Source organism: Ambystoma mexicanum, chromosome 9 (genome assembly GCF_040938575.1).
Source record: "Ambystoma mexicanum isolate Mex_15411 chromosome 9, UKY_AmexF1_1, whole genome shotgun sequence".
Taxonomy (NCBI): Eukaryota; Metazoa; Chordata; class Amphibia; order Caudata; family Ambystomatidae; genus Ambystoma; species Ambystoma mexicanum.
In genome coordinates, this window is record NC_090931.1 from 402,704,628 (window position 1) to 402,720,922 (window position 16,295).

The window sequence follows — 16,295 nt, forward strand, 5'->3', positions numbered from 1 at the left end:
GTGTGCTATCCTATCCAAGACCCCGATCCATTGACTTTGGCCTAGGCCTATTGAATTGAACTGCCTCTTGTAGTGAACTGAAACTATTTGCCCTTCCTATCAACGTAATTGTGTTTGATTCTTATAGCCTTTGTCTTTTTAGCCTTTTTGAAAGTTACTGAACTGCCATGTTGCTCCCAATTCAGGGGAGCCTAACTTGTTCAGAAATGTATTGGATTGGTACTGTAGTGTATTATAGTGTGGTATTGAGCTTCTTAATACTAGTGGAATGTATACTAACCAAATGTGTAATTAAATTAATATTGTTTTACCAAGAAACCTTGAGTAAGTGATTGTTTGAACCACTGTGATTGCAAGTCCTTGTGTAAAACATTGTACTGCTCACATCCTTCTTGAGATATGCCTGGCTGCTCAGCCCTGCTACCGCATAATTGTGTAGTACAGACTTATACCAAAGGTGAGATTGTGCTTACACCTGTAGTCTTAATTGTGTGAAGTGCTCCCAAAGGGTACTGCATGTAATTCTGCCTAACAGTACCTCACATGTGTGGGTGCACCTACCTGGGTGCAAAGGGAAAAGGCTAAAAAACTAGTAACCCCAAGTCTTTCGGCACACCAGATGTGCAGGAGTTTTGCTCATGTGGACAACCTACAGATTTGGGCCTACGGTGTCGAAGCCACTGAGGAAAACAGGGAACTCCATGCATTTCCGAAAAGAAGACAACCGTGGAATTCCACAGAGGTCTGACTTGAGCAAATCATCCCAGAATTTATTACCCACAATCCCCAACAAATTTTTATATTTGGTGGAAAAAACACACGTTTCACTTTGTTGGGGTTTCTGGGTAATACATTCTGGGCCGATTTGCAGAAGTCAGATGTTTGTGTATTCCCACGGATGTCCTCTTTTCAAAAATGCATAGGGTTCCCAGTTTTCCTTGGACACCCGAGGCCCAAATCTGTATGGTGTGCACATGAGCAACATTCCTGAAAATCTGCTGTGCGAAAAGACTTGGGGTTAGCCGTGTTTTAGGCTTTTCCATTTGCGCCCAGGTGGGTGCACCCACAAAGTGAGGTACTGTTTTCATTGGAACACCTGTGCGAACATGGGACGAGAGGCCATGTTTTGTTGGCGGCATGTTTCGGTGGGTGACCAGAGTGAAATGTGCGGAAATTGTGTTTTTCCCACCAAATTTGGACTTTGCTGGGGGTTCTGGGTAATAAACCCTGGGCCGATTTGCACAAGTCAGACCTCTGTGGATTCCCACAGGTACCCTCTTTTTAGTAATGCATGGGGTACCCAGTTTTCCTTGGTTGCTTGGACACCGTAAGCCCAAATCTGTACGGTGTGAACATGAGCAAAATTCCTGAAAATCTGCTGTCCGAAAAAACCTGGGGTTACCTGTGTTTTAGGCTTTTCCTTTTGTGCCCAGGTAGGTGCACCCACACATATGAGGTACTGTTTCCATTGGGATACCTATTGTGTTGTTGGTGGCGTGTTTCGGTGGGTGAGCCGAGTGAAATGTGCACAAATTGTGGTTTTTTTGCCACATTTTGGACATTTCCGGGTGTTCTGGGTAATACATTCTGGGCCGATTTGGGCAAGTCAGACCTCTGTGAATTCCAACGGGAGTCCTCTTTTCAGAAATGCATGGGGTTCCCAGTGTTTTCCTTGGTGGCTTCAACACCCTAGGCCAAAATCTTTATGGTGTGCACATGAGCAAAATTCCTGAAAATCTGCTGTGCGAAAAGCCTTGGGGTTACCTGTGTTTTAAGGTTTTCCGTTTGCGCCCAGGTAGATGCACCCACACATGTGAGGTACCTTTTTCATTGGGACACCTGTGGGAACGTGGAAAGGTATTATATTTGTTGTGTTTGCATGGTTTTCATACCGTTTCAACCCATTTGCTGCTGCCCTTTGTCACACAACCCTTTCATTTTCCTAATGTGACCTACATTTAGTCACTGCTTTAGGCACTATACACTTTTGTAACCTGCACAAGTCACCTACCCTTCAAAAGGTATTTCTGTGCTCTTTCAAAAAATGTATGCTTGCCCTTCCTCACCACATTTGTTTTCCTTATTTACACATGCTAAGTACGTCTGTTTAGGCCGTAAGCATAAAACAACTTTGTACCATTGCTCTGTTTTTCAGTTGTGGTATTGCTTGTTTCGTGAAACATTACAAAACATGTGTGAATTCCTAACTGCAAGAGTCAGGGGAATGTAGCGGAGCATTGCCGTACCAGCCAACCATATCCACCACATACCTTTTTGTTCTGTAATTTTCCTGCTTTTTCCCAAAACAATAGAATGTTACCCTACATAGATGTTGCCTGATGTAAAGACCGGAGGGGGGGTCTGTACTTCTGCTCTCTGTATTGTAGAGGGGAGGCACAGAGGACCCATCCAAGATTCTCTATTACGGTAGCAATGAACAAGCAATCAAGGCCTAACTTCTCAGGAGGTGATGCAGGCTGGTTCTTAAGTACAGTGTAGTCCCCAAGTCCCCACAAAGGAATGCCTGCACACTGTATTAGTTAAAACACAGTCTTATACAATTAATATTCAAGTTTATGTACAATATTACGATAACTCATTTTGTACTCGGTTATCTATAATGGCAAATATACAGTTCTATCTGGTACCACTATTACTATTAGATCTCATTAAAGTGCATCAACGGTATGGTTAAATGTCACACAAATAAGTTTGTAAAGGAAATCAACAATAGATATAAGAAGAAAGCAGTTGGTTAGAACAATAGGCAAAATACTGGCCCCTACCACTAGGCACAGTTCTGTGTGGAGATCCCCCACCTGGGCAACCTGTAGAATAAAGATATATCACAAGCCCAGTCCATATATTGTTCACAAGAGACTTTCCAAAAGTTCTGCAACCCCAAAGTACCTGGTGTAGCGTTCATCGTCGGGGAATCGACGGCCCTTCTTGAGTGCCCTCCCTTTAAGGGAGAAGTCACGGGTTGTTGAACGTCTAGCGAAGAACAGGGTGAACTACGGTGGTGAAGTGGCAGTTTTGTTCCTAACAGTGCTCGTCGATGGGGAAGCGTAGACTTCCTGCAAGTAATAGGTGTGTGGGGTACCTCGATGTCAATAGTTCGAGACTGCAAAGAGTTTGAAGAACTGTGGCCCAGCAAGGGGGTTGAGTTGTCAGCGTCTCTGTGGTCTTTGGGTGGCAGGAAACCCACCGGCAGATGCTCTTCGGCAGGTCAACGGCCTGGCCTTCTCCGGCGGGATAAGGCGGGCGGTGGTGCAGATGAGTGCATCTGTGAATCTAAAGTTCTTAGGCAATGGAAGAATGGCGGCTCCAGTCGCTTCTCTTTGGGATCCGCGGCATTCCCCGTCTCTGGTTGGCAGCCTGTCATACGCCTGTCTACCAGGGAGCTTTGGCAAAGATCAGCTTTTGCACGATAGTCCCTCGTAGCTCGGGAAGAGGGCCCCTTACCAGGTCCTCTCTGGGTCAGTCCTTGGAGACACAGCAGCTTTCAGATTGATGAAGAAGGGCAACAGTAATTCTTCTCTTCCAGCAGTGCTTCAAGGTCAAGCTTCAGTTTCATTCCAGTTACTCTTCGTAGTTTGGACTTGAGCTTCTGAAGACGAATTCTAGCAGTGAGAGGCCCCCAGATATACAAATTGATTTCCCATTCATTCTGCTGGGTCACACTCAGGCAACCAATCAGTCAGAAGGGCATTCATGCAGACAGGCAGCCAATCAGGTGCTTAGTGCATTCAGGCCATACTCCTCCCTCTCAGAGACTCAGAACAACGAATGTGTATTGGGACAAATACCCAGCCATTCAATACTACACACTGCATTCATACCAGTTTTGGGCAGGGCTGTCTCAGTCATGTAGCCTCATTACAAGTGAGGCGGAACTGGTTAACGGGAACCGCTAAAGGAGGCAGACCCGTTAAACCCGTTCCGCCTCATTACAAGCTCCACTCGCGGGACCCGGTAAGTAACGCCTGGTTAAACCAGTCGTGCTTACCGGGTCCCGTGAGCGGAAGAGGGAGCAAACAACGGGCCACTCGTAATCGGCCCGTTTTTTGCTCTCTCCCCCATTCCCATTCAGCCCTATGGGGGCTGAAATGGGAATGGGGAAGGTCCGGGCCGGGGTTCCTGGAGGGAGGAATTACCGGGCCCTCCGAACTGGGAATGGCCCATTAATTCCCCATTATGGGCACCCGGACCCGATTTCGGTGGCAGCCATGCCGCCAATAGCGGCATGGCTACCGCCAAAATCGTAATGAGGCCCATTGTGTCAAACACCAGAACCCAGACATTCACAACAAGAAGTGCATATTGGTCACACAGTCAGTCTGGCCTGGACTTCACAACAACACCATATATGGAACTTCCACCCAACATCCAGTCATGGGAAGGAACAGAGTCAGAGCTTCCCAGGACTTTGGGAAAACAAGGTAACAGAAAATAGAAAGCAAGAGCCCACGGGGCCATCTTGTTTCCTATCAGGAATCAACTGATTCCAATGGAAGGGCCTGGGTATCCCAAAATGGAGGATACTCAGAGCACCTGTCAAATTCAGCATGGAACTGCCACCAGCCCATGCCCTGCTCTGTGGGCCACACACAGGTGCCCAAACACATACACTAGGGGTACAGGGTTGCACCCCCACCCATGGGTGCCATAAGGGTATCCCATGGGTCTGCACACCAAACTTAAAGAGATAGCTGCACCGCCAGGAGTCCCACATGAACTCCTGTGCGGAAAACACAACAGAACACAAAATAAAAAGCAGTAAAGGACAAGGAAACGGAGGCCCTGCCCTTCCGATGTATTTCCAGCATCACAGTGGCCCCCCCAGACAGAGCTTCGGGTGCCTAATCTCCCACGAGATAGACACCCTCATCTAGACGGTCAACATACCTTCTGGAAAGGCCATCTGCATTATCGTGACTCTTCCCTGGTCTATCTCTATGGTGAAGCATAGCCCTCGCAGGCAAATGGACCACCTGAGCAGTTTCGGGTTCTCACCCTTCATCTGCATAAGCCACTTCAGGGGCTTATGATCTGTTTGGACCTTGAAGGTAGACACCGTAAGCTAGGGCCTAAAATGCCTAAGGCTCCAAACTAAACTGAAACATTCCTTTTCAACAGTAGCCCCTCCACTAGGTGTACTCCCTCCACTGAGCCATCCCGACGGTTGCTATGCAGCGAATCCAGAATGGGCTCACTCTCATCCTCTTCTTGCTCTGAAGCTAGCAAGAGACATGAGACATCTGCTCACCTGTGGAAAGGCTTGAGCCTGTTAACATGGAATACCTGAGGGGCTACCCCAGGGACTCCCATGTCAACCAGATAATTGACTTCCCCCATCTTGGAGATGATCCTGAAGGGTCCAGTCCACTTGTCTCCCAAAGCTCTAGGCTTGGTAGGCTCCATCACCAGGATTTCCTGTCCTGGAGACCAATCCACTTGCAAGGCTTTAAGGTCATACCAGTACTTGCTCAATTCCTGGCTGGCCTTGAGATTTGCTGTTGCCCAACCCATCATCTGTGTCATCCTCCGTCTGAGGCCTAACACATAGTCCCCTACTTGCTTGGCAGGACCTGGAGGGGTGGCCTCCAAACCTTCTCTTATCAAGGCAAGGGCTCCCCTCACGGGATGTCCAAAGAGCAACTCAAAGGGGCTGAAACCAACACCCTCTTGAGGTACCTCTCTGTAAGCAAACAGCAGGCATGGCAGGAGGAGATCCCATTTCCTCCTTAGGGGCTCTTCCAAAGCTCCTAGCATGCCCTTGAGAGTTTTATTAAACCTCTCAACCATACTATTGGTCTGGAGATGGTAAGAGGTGGAGAACTTATTGGTTACCCCACACTTTTTCCACATGGTTTTCATGTAACTTGACATGATGTTGGATCCTCTGTCAGAGACAACCTCCTTAGTGAATCCAACATGGGTGAAAATGCCCAGGAGAGCCCTGGCAAACAACTTGGCCGCAACAGTCCGAAGGGGTATAGCCTCAGGGTACCTGGTGGCATGATCAACCAAGACCAGGATGAACCGATGTCCACCTGAAGTGGGAGGGCCAAGGGGACTGACAATGTCGATGCCCACCCTCTCAAACGGTGTGCCAACCAGTGGCAATGGTTGCAGTGGGGCAACGACACTGCCTCCAGTCTTGCCAGACAACTGACAAGTTGGGCAGGTCCTGCAGTGGGACTCCACTTCTACTCCCATCCAAGGCCAGTAGAAATGGGCAGAGAGCCTCTGCTTAGTCTTCTAGGTACCAAGATGACCAGCTAAGTGCACCTCATGTGTCAACTGCAGCAGGAAGGGTCTTTAAACCTGGGGTACCACCAACCTCTTGAGAGCACCAGGTTCAGGCTTAGTGGGCTCACTAACAAGGAGCTCACCGTCCCAATAGATTTGGAAGGTCCTAGGCACTTCTCCTTGTGCCTGGGACATGGCCTGTTTCCTCAGACCCTTGAGAGAGTGGCACTCTCTCTGTCCCTTACAGAAGTCCACCTGGGAGGGTCCCCCTTCAGCCAGCAGGCTATGGCGATCAGGGTGGTCCTCCGGGTTGAGAACTTCTCCCACAGTAGAGTCTTCTGTCTCTTCTCCCTCAGGAGTTGAGTTTGAGTTTCCCAAAGGACTCAGCCCGTCCGGAGCATGGATCCCAATGGGTGCTTTAGAAACAGCAGGAAGAGAAGGAGCCCACGTCACAGAGGTAGCCTTCTTGTTCTTCTGTCTTCTTGACTAAGTCCTCGCCTTTGGCTCGGATACCTGACTCACAGCCAGACCCTGGTTCACCTGTGACCTAGTGACTGCAGCAGCAGTCATGGGGAGATCATCGGAGATCAACCCCAATTCTACTAGATCGTTGCCTAACAGAATGTTAGCAGGGACATTGTCTTGAACCAGGACAGGAAGCTTTGCTGTCTTGTCTCCAATCATGAGTGTGACTAAGGCTACAGGCAATAATTTAGGAGGCCCACCAGCTAACCTGGTGGTTCTCAGAGGAGCACCTACATAGTCCTCTGGCTTGAGCAGGGTCCTGTCCACCACTGTCATGCTTGCCCCAGTGTCTCTCAAGCCATTAGAAGGCTGGCCATTCAAGAGGACACTTCTCAAAAACTTATGGGTGTTCTGTGGGATAGTCACCAGTACTTCTGCATACTGGTCCCAGGCCCCAAGGGACACTAAGGAAATCTCTACAGGAGCACCAAATGTGATCCCGGTAGAGAAGGGGAGGACAGTGGCCTCCACTCCAGACATGGGGTAAAGGTGGGTCAGGCTAACAGCCTGGGCTCCAAATGCTTATCTTTACTCTTGTGATCCAGAGCCCCACAGTCCCAACAAGTGCCAGGAATACGGGGTATGGTACTGGAAACACTGGGAGCCTGCTTTGTAGCAGGTGGACCGCTACTCTTTTTCCCACCCATATTTGTATTATCCCCACTAGATTTTTGGGTCTTAGGAGAGGAAGGTTTTGGTTTACCCGACTGTGATTGCTTTTGGGACTCTTCAGCTTTCTGAGCGTTCCCCTTTTCTTTGTCCTTGTCCTTCCCACTGGAATCCTTAGGAGACACCCGGTGGGAGACCCACTTGTCAGCCAACCTATCCAGTTTAAAGGGATCCAAAATGTTTTTGTCAGCAACATACTCACGCAGCTTTGGTGAACAGGCTTCAGAAAAATGCTGAAAAAACAAAAGGTAACCATCAATCCACCCCATCATGTTCATATGCACAGCACTCACCCAGACAACCCAAGACACATGCTTTCATTTCTTAAATTTCCTGAAACTTTTAAGGTATTGGGTATGTGTCTTGCCAAACTTGGCAATCAAAGCATACTTCATGCGCTTATACTGACCCCTTTCTTCCACACTAAGTTTCAGAATACAGTCATATCCAGTCTGAGGCACTCTGATTAGCAAACACTTAGCCCAATCTCTCTTATCTACATCATGAATTGCACAATCCATTTGAAATGCTTCAATCCATTGGAGGATATCTGAACCCTCCACAAAAACACCAACCAAATCTTTCATAAACTTGGTGGCTGGGGACCTGACACTCTCAATGGGTTTAGCTGAAGTCACCACTCTAGCTTTCTCCAGCTGGATTCTCTGACATTCAGTGTCTTTGTCTTTGTCTTTGAGTTCAAGATCCCTATTATTGAGTTCCACTTGCTGTGCCAGCTCCTCTTTCTTAAGCTCATCTTCTATTTCCAACTTGCGGTATTCAAAGGCCAATTTCATCCTTAATAACTCAAGTTCCATGGAATTGCTGGGGGTTGGAACAGAGGCAGCAGGAATGGTGGCATTCCCAGAGACAGATTCAGCAACAACCCCAGGGGCAGGTTCCTCATTGGTTGCACCCCTCTTCAAGAGTTTCACCATCAGTCTGGTAGTCTGCCAGGGCAGCTACCAGATCAGCCCTAGACTTATCCACAAAGTCTAACTCCCTAGTTTCACAAGCACTCTGGAGAGCCTCTAAGCTCATCCTGGTCAATTTACAATTTGGAATAGACTCCATTGCTTGTAATGCAGTTATCTTGTACACAAATAAACCTCAATTTAACAAACTGCAGATATTTTGTAAGTGGCACAGTTATACCCTGATTCTCAAAACCATATGCATCCCACCGCTGCCACCAGTGTAAAGACCAGAGGTGGGGGGTCTGTACTTCTGCTCTCTATATGGTAGAGGGGAGGCCAAGAGGATCCCAGCCAAGATTCTCGATTACAGTAGCAATGGACGAGCAATCAAGGCCTAGCTTTTCAGGAGGTGGTGCAGGCTGGTTCTTAAGTACAGTGTAGTCCCCAAGCCCCCACAAAGGAATGTCCACACACTGTATTAGTTAAAACACAGTCTTTATATAATTAATATTCAAGGTTATGTACAATATCACTATAACTCACTTTGTACTCGGTTATCTATAATGGTAAATATACAGTTCTACATGGTACCACTATTACTATTAGATCTCATTAAAGTGCATCAACTGTATGGTAAAATGTCACACAAATCAGTTTGCATAGGGAACCAACAATAGATATAAGAGGAAAGCAGTTGGTTAGAACAATAGGCAAAATACTGGCTCCTACCACTAGACACAGTTCTGTGTGGAGATCCTCCCGCCTGGGCAACCCGTAGAATAAAGATATATCACAAGCCCAGTCCATATATTGTTCATAAGAGACTTTCCAATAGTTCTGCAACCCAAAAGTACCTGGTGTAGCGTTCCTCGTCGGGGAATCGATGGCCCTTCTTGAGTGCCCTCCCTTTAAGGGAGAAGTCACGGGTCGTTGAACGTCTAGCGAAGAACAGGGTGAACTACGGTGATGAAGTGGCAGTTTTGTTCGTAACGGTGCTCGTCAATGGGGAAGCGTAAACTTCCTGCAAGGAATAGGCGTGTGGGGTACCTCGATGTTGTTAGTTCGAGACTGCAAAGAGTTTGAAGAACTGTGGCCCAGCAAGGGCATTGAGTTGTCGGCGTCTCTGTGGTCTTTGGGTGGCAGGAAACCCACCGGCGGATGCTCCTCGGCAGGTCAACGGCCTGGCCTTCTCTGGCGGGATAAGGCAGGCGGTGGTGCAGATGAGTGCATCTGTGAATCGAAAGTTCTTAGGCAATGGGAGAACGGCGGCTGCAGTCGCTTCTCTTTGGGATTCCGTGGCATTCCCCGTCTCTGGTTGGCAGCCTGTCATACCCCTTTCTACCAGGGAGCTTTGGCAAAGATCAGCTTGTGCATGATGGTCCCTCGTAGCTCGGGAAGAGGGCCCCTTACCAGTTCCTCTCTGGGTCAGTCCTTGGAGACACAGCAGCTTTCAGATTGATGAAGAGGGGCAACAGCAATTCTTCTCTTCCAGCAGTGCTTCAAGGTCAAGCTTCAGTTCCATTCAAGTTACTCTTCGTAGTTTGGACTTGAGTTTCTGAAGACGAATTCTAGCAGTGAGAGGCCCCCAGATATACGAATTGATCTCCCATTCATTCTTCTGCGTCACACTCAGGCAACCAATCGGTCAGAAGGGCATTCATGCAGACAGGCAGCCAATCAGGTGCCTAGTGCATTCAGGCCGTACTCCTCCCTCTCAGACACTCAGAACAAGGAATGTGTTTTGGGACAAATACCCAGCCATTCAACACTACACATTGCATTCATACCAGTTTTGGGCAGGGTTGTCTCAGTCATGTGGCCTCATTACAAGTGAGGTGGAACAGGTTAACGGGACCTGCTAAAGGAGGCTGACCAGTTAAACCTGTTCTGCCTCATTACAAGCCCACTCGCGGGACCCGGTAAGTAACGCCTGGTCAAACCAGGCATGCTTACCGGGTCACGTGAGCGGAAAAGGGAGCAAACAACAGGCCGCTCGTAATCGGCCCGTTTTTTGCTCCCTCCCCCATTCCCATTCAGCCCTATGGGGGCTGAAATGGGAATGGGGAAGGTCTGGGCCCGGGTTCCTGGAGGGAGGAATTACCGGGCCCTCCGAACTCGGAATGGCCCATTAATTCCCCATTATGGGAACCCGGACCCGATTTTGGTGGCATCCATGCCACCAATAGCGGCATGGCTACCGCCAAAATCGTAATGAGGCCCATTGTGTCAAACACCAGAACCCAGACATTCACAACAAGAAGTGTATATTGGTCACACAGTCAGTCTGGCCTGGACTTCACAACAACACCATATATGGAACTTCCACCCAACATCCAGTCAGGGGGAAGGAACAGAGTCAGGGCTTCCCAGGACTTTGGGAAAACAAGGTAACAGGAAATAGAAAGCAAGAGCCCACAGGGGCCATCTTGTTTCCTATCAGGAATCAACTGATTCCAATGGCAGGGCCTGGGAATCCCAAAATGGAGGATACTCAGAGCACATGTCAAATTCAGTATGGAACTGCCACCAGCCCATGCCCTGCTCTGTGGGCCACACACAGGTGCTCAAACACATACACTAGGGGTACAGGGTTGCACCCCCACCCATGGGTGCCATAAGGGTATCCCATGGGTCTGTACACCAAACCAAAAGAGATAGCTGCACCGCCATGAGTCCCACATGAACTCCTGTGCGGAAAACACGACAGAACACACAATAAAAAGCAGTAAAGGACAAGGAAACGTAGGCCCTGTCCCCCCGATGTATTTCCAGCATCACAGTGGCCCCCCCAGACTGAGCTTCGGGTGCCTAATCTCCCACGAGATAGACACCCTCATCTAGACGGTCAACATACCTTCTGGAAAGGCCATCTGCATTATCGTGACTCTTCCCTGGTCTATCTCTATGGTGAAGCCTAGCCCTTGCAGGCTAATGGACCACCTGAGCAGTTTCGGGTTCCCACCCTTCATCTGCATAAGCCACTTCAGGGGCTTATGATCTGTTTGGACCTTGAAGGTAGACCCCGAAAGATAGGGCCTTAAACGCCTAAGGCTCCAAACTAAACTGAAACATTCCTTTTCAACTGTAGTCCAATTAAGTTCTGGACCCTTGAGTTGTCTACTGATGAAGATGATCGAATTTTCCATCCCTTTGTCATCTAACTGGGACAAGACAGCTCCAATTCCGGTGTCGCTTCTTTCAGTTTGAACGATAAAGGGCTTGCTGTAATCAGGCGCACACAACAAAGGTGCCCTACACAAACTTTCTTTCAAGCCATCAAAGGCCCTCTGACAGTATTCAGTCCAATGAACCTTCCTAGGCTGTTTGGGTGAAGTCAGAGCTGTCAGTGGGGCAGCTATGGTTCCATAGTCTGCCATGAAATTGCGACAATACCCAGTGAGGCCCAAAAAGGCTCTCATCTGGGTTTGAGTAGTGGGAGTCTCCCAGTCATGTACATCCTGTACCTTACTGGGAAGAGGTTGGATTTGACCCCCTCCTACCTCATGACCAAGATATGTGACTTTCCCCTGAGCTATCTGGCACTTGGTGGCCTTGATAGTGAGGTTAGCCCTTTTCAAGGCCTGCAACACCTTATTCAGATGTGTAAAATGCTCTTCCCAGGTGGAACTGTAGACGGCAATGTCGTCTAAGTAAGCCACACAAAAGGCCTCCAGCCCACTGAGCGCATGATTGACGAATCTCTGGAAGTTGGCAGCGGTATTCTTCAACTCAAAAGGCAGGACCCTAAACTGGTAGAGTCCCTCAGGTGTTGAGAACGCTGTCTTTTCCTTGGCATGGTCCGTCAGAGCTATTTGCCAATAGCCTGAGGTAAGGTCAAAGGTGCTCACAAATTTGGCAGCGCCTATGGTGGCAATGAGCTCATCAGCCCTGGGCAATGGGTGTGCGTCAGTTTTGGTGACGGCATTGACTCCCCTGTAGTCCACAAAGAACCTCCAATCCTTGGTACCTGCCTGGGAACTTGCCTTGGGTACAAGGACCACTGGACTGGACCAGGGACTGGTTGAGGGTTCAATAACACCCAAATCCAGCATCTTGATGACCTCAGCCTGGATGTGGTTCTTAACTTTATCTGACATACGGTAGCACCTGCTTTTGACAGGTACACTGTCACCAGTGTCAATTTTGTGCCTACACCACAGTGTAAGGCCTGGTGTCAGTGAAATCAGAGAGGCATACTGCCGGAGCAAAGTCCTGCAGGCCTTCTGCTGCGCTGTCGTCAGATCTGGAGAGAGGTGTACTCCCTCCACTGAGCCATCCTGAGGGTTGCTATGCAGCAAATCCGGAAGGGGCTCACTCTCATCCTCTTCTTGCTCTGAAGCTAGCAAGAGACATGAGACTTCTGCTCACCTGTGGAAAGGCTTGAGTCTGTTAACATGGAATACCTGAGGGGCTACCCCAGGGACTCCCATGTCAACCAGATAATTGATTTCCCCCATCTTGGAGATGATCCTGAAGGGTCCAGTCCACTTGTCTGCCAAAGCTCTAGGCTTGGTAGGCTCCATCACCAGGATTTCCTGTCCTGGAGTCCAATCCACTTGCGGGGCTTAAAGGTCATGCCAGTACTTGCTCAAGTCTTGGCTGGCCTTGAGATTTGCTGTTGCCTGACCCATCATCTGTGTCATCCTCCGTCTGAGGCCTAACACATAGTCCCCTACTTGCTTGGCAGGACCTGGAGGGATGTCCTCCAAACCTTCTCTTATCAAGGCAAGGGGACCCCTCACGGGATGTCCAAAGAGCAACTCAAAGGGGCTGAAACCACCACCCTCTTGAGGTACCTCTCTGTAAGCAAACAGCAGGCATGGCAGGAGGAGATCCCATTTCCTCCTTAGGGACTCTTCCAAAGCTCCTAGCATGCCCTTGAGAGTTTTATTAAACCTCTCAACCAGACCATTGGTCTGGAGATGGTAAGAGGTGGAGAACTTATAGGTTACCCCACACTTTTTCCACATGGTTTTCATGTAACTAGACATGAAGTTGGATCCTCTGTCAGGGACAACCTCCTTAGTGAATCCAACACAGGTGAAAATGCCCAGGAGAGCCCTGGCAACCAACTTGGCCGCAACAGTCCAAAGGGGTATAGCCTCAGGGTACCTGGTAGCATGATCAACCAAGACCAGGATGAACCGATGTCCACCTGAAGTGGGAGGGCCAAGGGGACCGACAATGTCGATGCCCACCCTCTCAAACGTTGTGCCAACCACTGGCAATGGTTGCAGTGGGGCAACGACACTGCCTCCAGGCTTGCCAGACAACTGACAAGTTGGGCAGGTCCTGCAGTGGGACTCCACTTCTACTCCCATCCGAGGCCAGTAGAAATGGGAAGAGAGCCTCTGCTTAGTCTTCTTGGAACCAATATGACCAGCTAAGTGCACCTCATGCGCCAACTGCAGCAGGAAGGGTATGTAAACCTGGGGTACCACCAACCTCTTGAGAGCACCAGGTTCAGGCTTAGTGGGCTCACTAACAAGGAGCTCACTGTCCCAATAGATTTGGAAGATCCTAGGCACTTCTCCTTGTGCCTGGGACAGGGCCTGTTTCCTCAGACCCTCGAGAGAGTGGCACTCTCTCTGTCCCTTACAGAAGTCCGCCTGGGAGGGTCCCCCTTCAGCCAGCAGGCTATGACGATCAGGGTGGTCCTCCGGGTTGAGAACTTCTCCCACAGGAGAGTCTTCTGTCTCTTCTCCCTCAGGAGTTGAGTTTGAGTTTCCCAAAGGACTCAGCCCGTCCGGAGCATGGATCCCAATGGGTGCTTTAGAAACAGCAGGAAGAGAAGGAGCCCACGTCACAGAGGTAGCCTTCTTGTTCTTCTGTCTTCTTGACTAAGTCCTCGTCTTTGGCTCGGGTACCTGACTCACAGCCAGACCCTGGTTCACCTGTGACCTAGTGACTGCAGCAGCAGTCATGGGGAGATTATCGGAGATCAACCCCAATTCTACTAGATCGTTGCCTAACGGAATGTTAGCAGGGACATTGTCTTGAACCAGGACAGGAAGCTTTGCTGTCTTGTCTCCAATCATGAATGTGACTAAGGCTACAGGCAATAATTTAGGAGGCCCACCAGCTAACCTGGTGGTTCTCAGAGGAGCACCTACATAGTCCTCTGGCTTGAGCAGGGTCCTGTCCACCACTGTCATGCTTGCCCCAGTGTCTCTCAAGCCATTAGAAGGCTGGCCATTCAAGAGGACACTTCTCAAAAACTTATGGGTGTTCTGTGGGATAGTCACCAGTACTTCTGCATACTGGTCCCAGGCCCCAAGGGACACTAAGGAAATCTCTACAGGAACACCAAATGTGACCCCGGTAGGGGAGGGGAGGACAGTGGCCTCCACTCCAGACATGGGGTAAAGGTGGGTCAGGCTGACAGCCTGGGCTCCAAATGCTTATCTTTACACTTGGAGTCACCCCTCTTGTGATCCAGAGCCCCACAGTCCCAACAAGTGCCAGGAATACGGGGTATGGTACTGGAACCACTGGGAGCCTGCTTTGTAGCAGGTGGACCGCTACTCTTTTTCCCACCCATATTTGTCTTACCCCCACTAGATTTTTGGGTCTTAGGAGAGGAAGGTTTTGGTTTACCCGACTGTGATTGCTTTCGGGACTCTCAGCTTTCTGAGCGTTCCCCTTTTCTTTGTCCTTGTCCTTCCCACTGGAATCCTCAGGAGACACCCGGTGGGAGACCCACTTGTCAGCCAACCTATCCAGTTTAAAGGGATCCAAAATGTTTTTGTCAGCAACATACTCACGCAGCTTTGGTGAACAGGCTTCAGAAAAATGCTCAAAAAACAAAAGGTAACCATCAATCCACCCCATCATGTTCATATGCACAGCACTCACACAGACAACCCAAGACACATGCTTTCATTTCTTAAATTTCCTGAAACTTTTAAGGTATTGGGTAGGTATCTTGCCAAACTTGGCAATCAAAGCATACTTCATGCACTTATACTGACCCCTTTCTTCCACACTAAGTTTCAGAATACAGTCATATCCAGTCTGAGGCACTCTGATTAGCAAACACTTAGCCCAATCTCTCTTATCTACATCATGAATTGCACAAGCCATTTGAAATGCTTCAATCCATTGGAGGATATCTGAACCCTCCACAAACACACCAACCAAATCTTTCATAAACTTGGTGGCTGGGGACCTGACATTCTCAACGGGTTTAGCTGAAGTCACCACTCTAGCTTTCTCTAGCTGGATTCTCTGACATGCAGTGTCTTTGTCTTTGAGTTCAAGATCCCTATTCTTGAGTTCCACTTGCTGTGCCAGCTCCTCTTTCTTAAGCTCAGCTTCTATTTCCAACTTGCGGTGTTCAAAGGCCAATTTCATCCTTAATAACTCAAGTTCCATGGAATTGCTGGGGGTTGGAACAGAGGCAGCAGGAATGGTGGCATTCCCAGAGACAGATTCAGCAACAACCCCAGGGGCAGGTTCCTCATTGGTTGCACCCCTCTTCAAGAGTTTCACCATCAGTCTGGTAGTCCGCCAAGGCAGCTATGAGCTCAGCCCTAGACTTATCCACAAAGTCTAACTCCCTAGCTTCACAAGCACTCTGGAGAGCCTCTAAGCTCATCCTAGTAAATTTACAATTTGGAATAGACTCCATTGCTTGTAATGCAGTTATCTTGTACACAACTAAACCTCAATTTAACAAAGTGCAGATATTTTGTAAGTGTCACAGTTATACCCTGATTCTCAAAACCATATGCATCCCACGGCTGCCACCAGTGTAAAGACCGGAGGTTTGGGCTCTGTACTTCTGCTCTCTATATGGTAGAGGGGAGGCCCAGAGGATCCCAGCCAAGATTCTCTATTACGGTAGCAATGGACGAGCAATCAAGGTCTAGCTTCTCAGGAGTTGGTGCAGGCTGGTTCTTAAGTACAGTGTAGTCCCCAAGCCCCCAC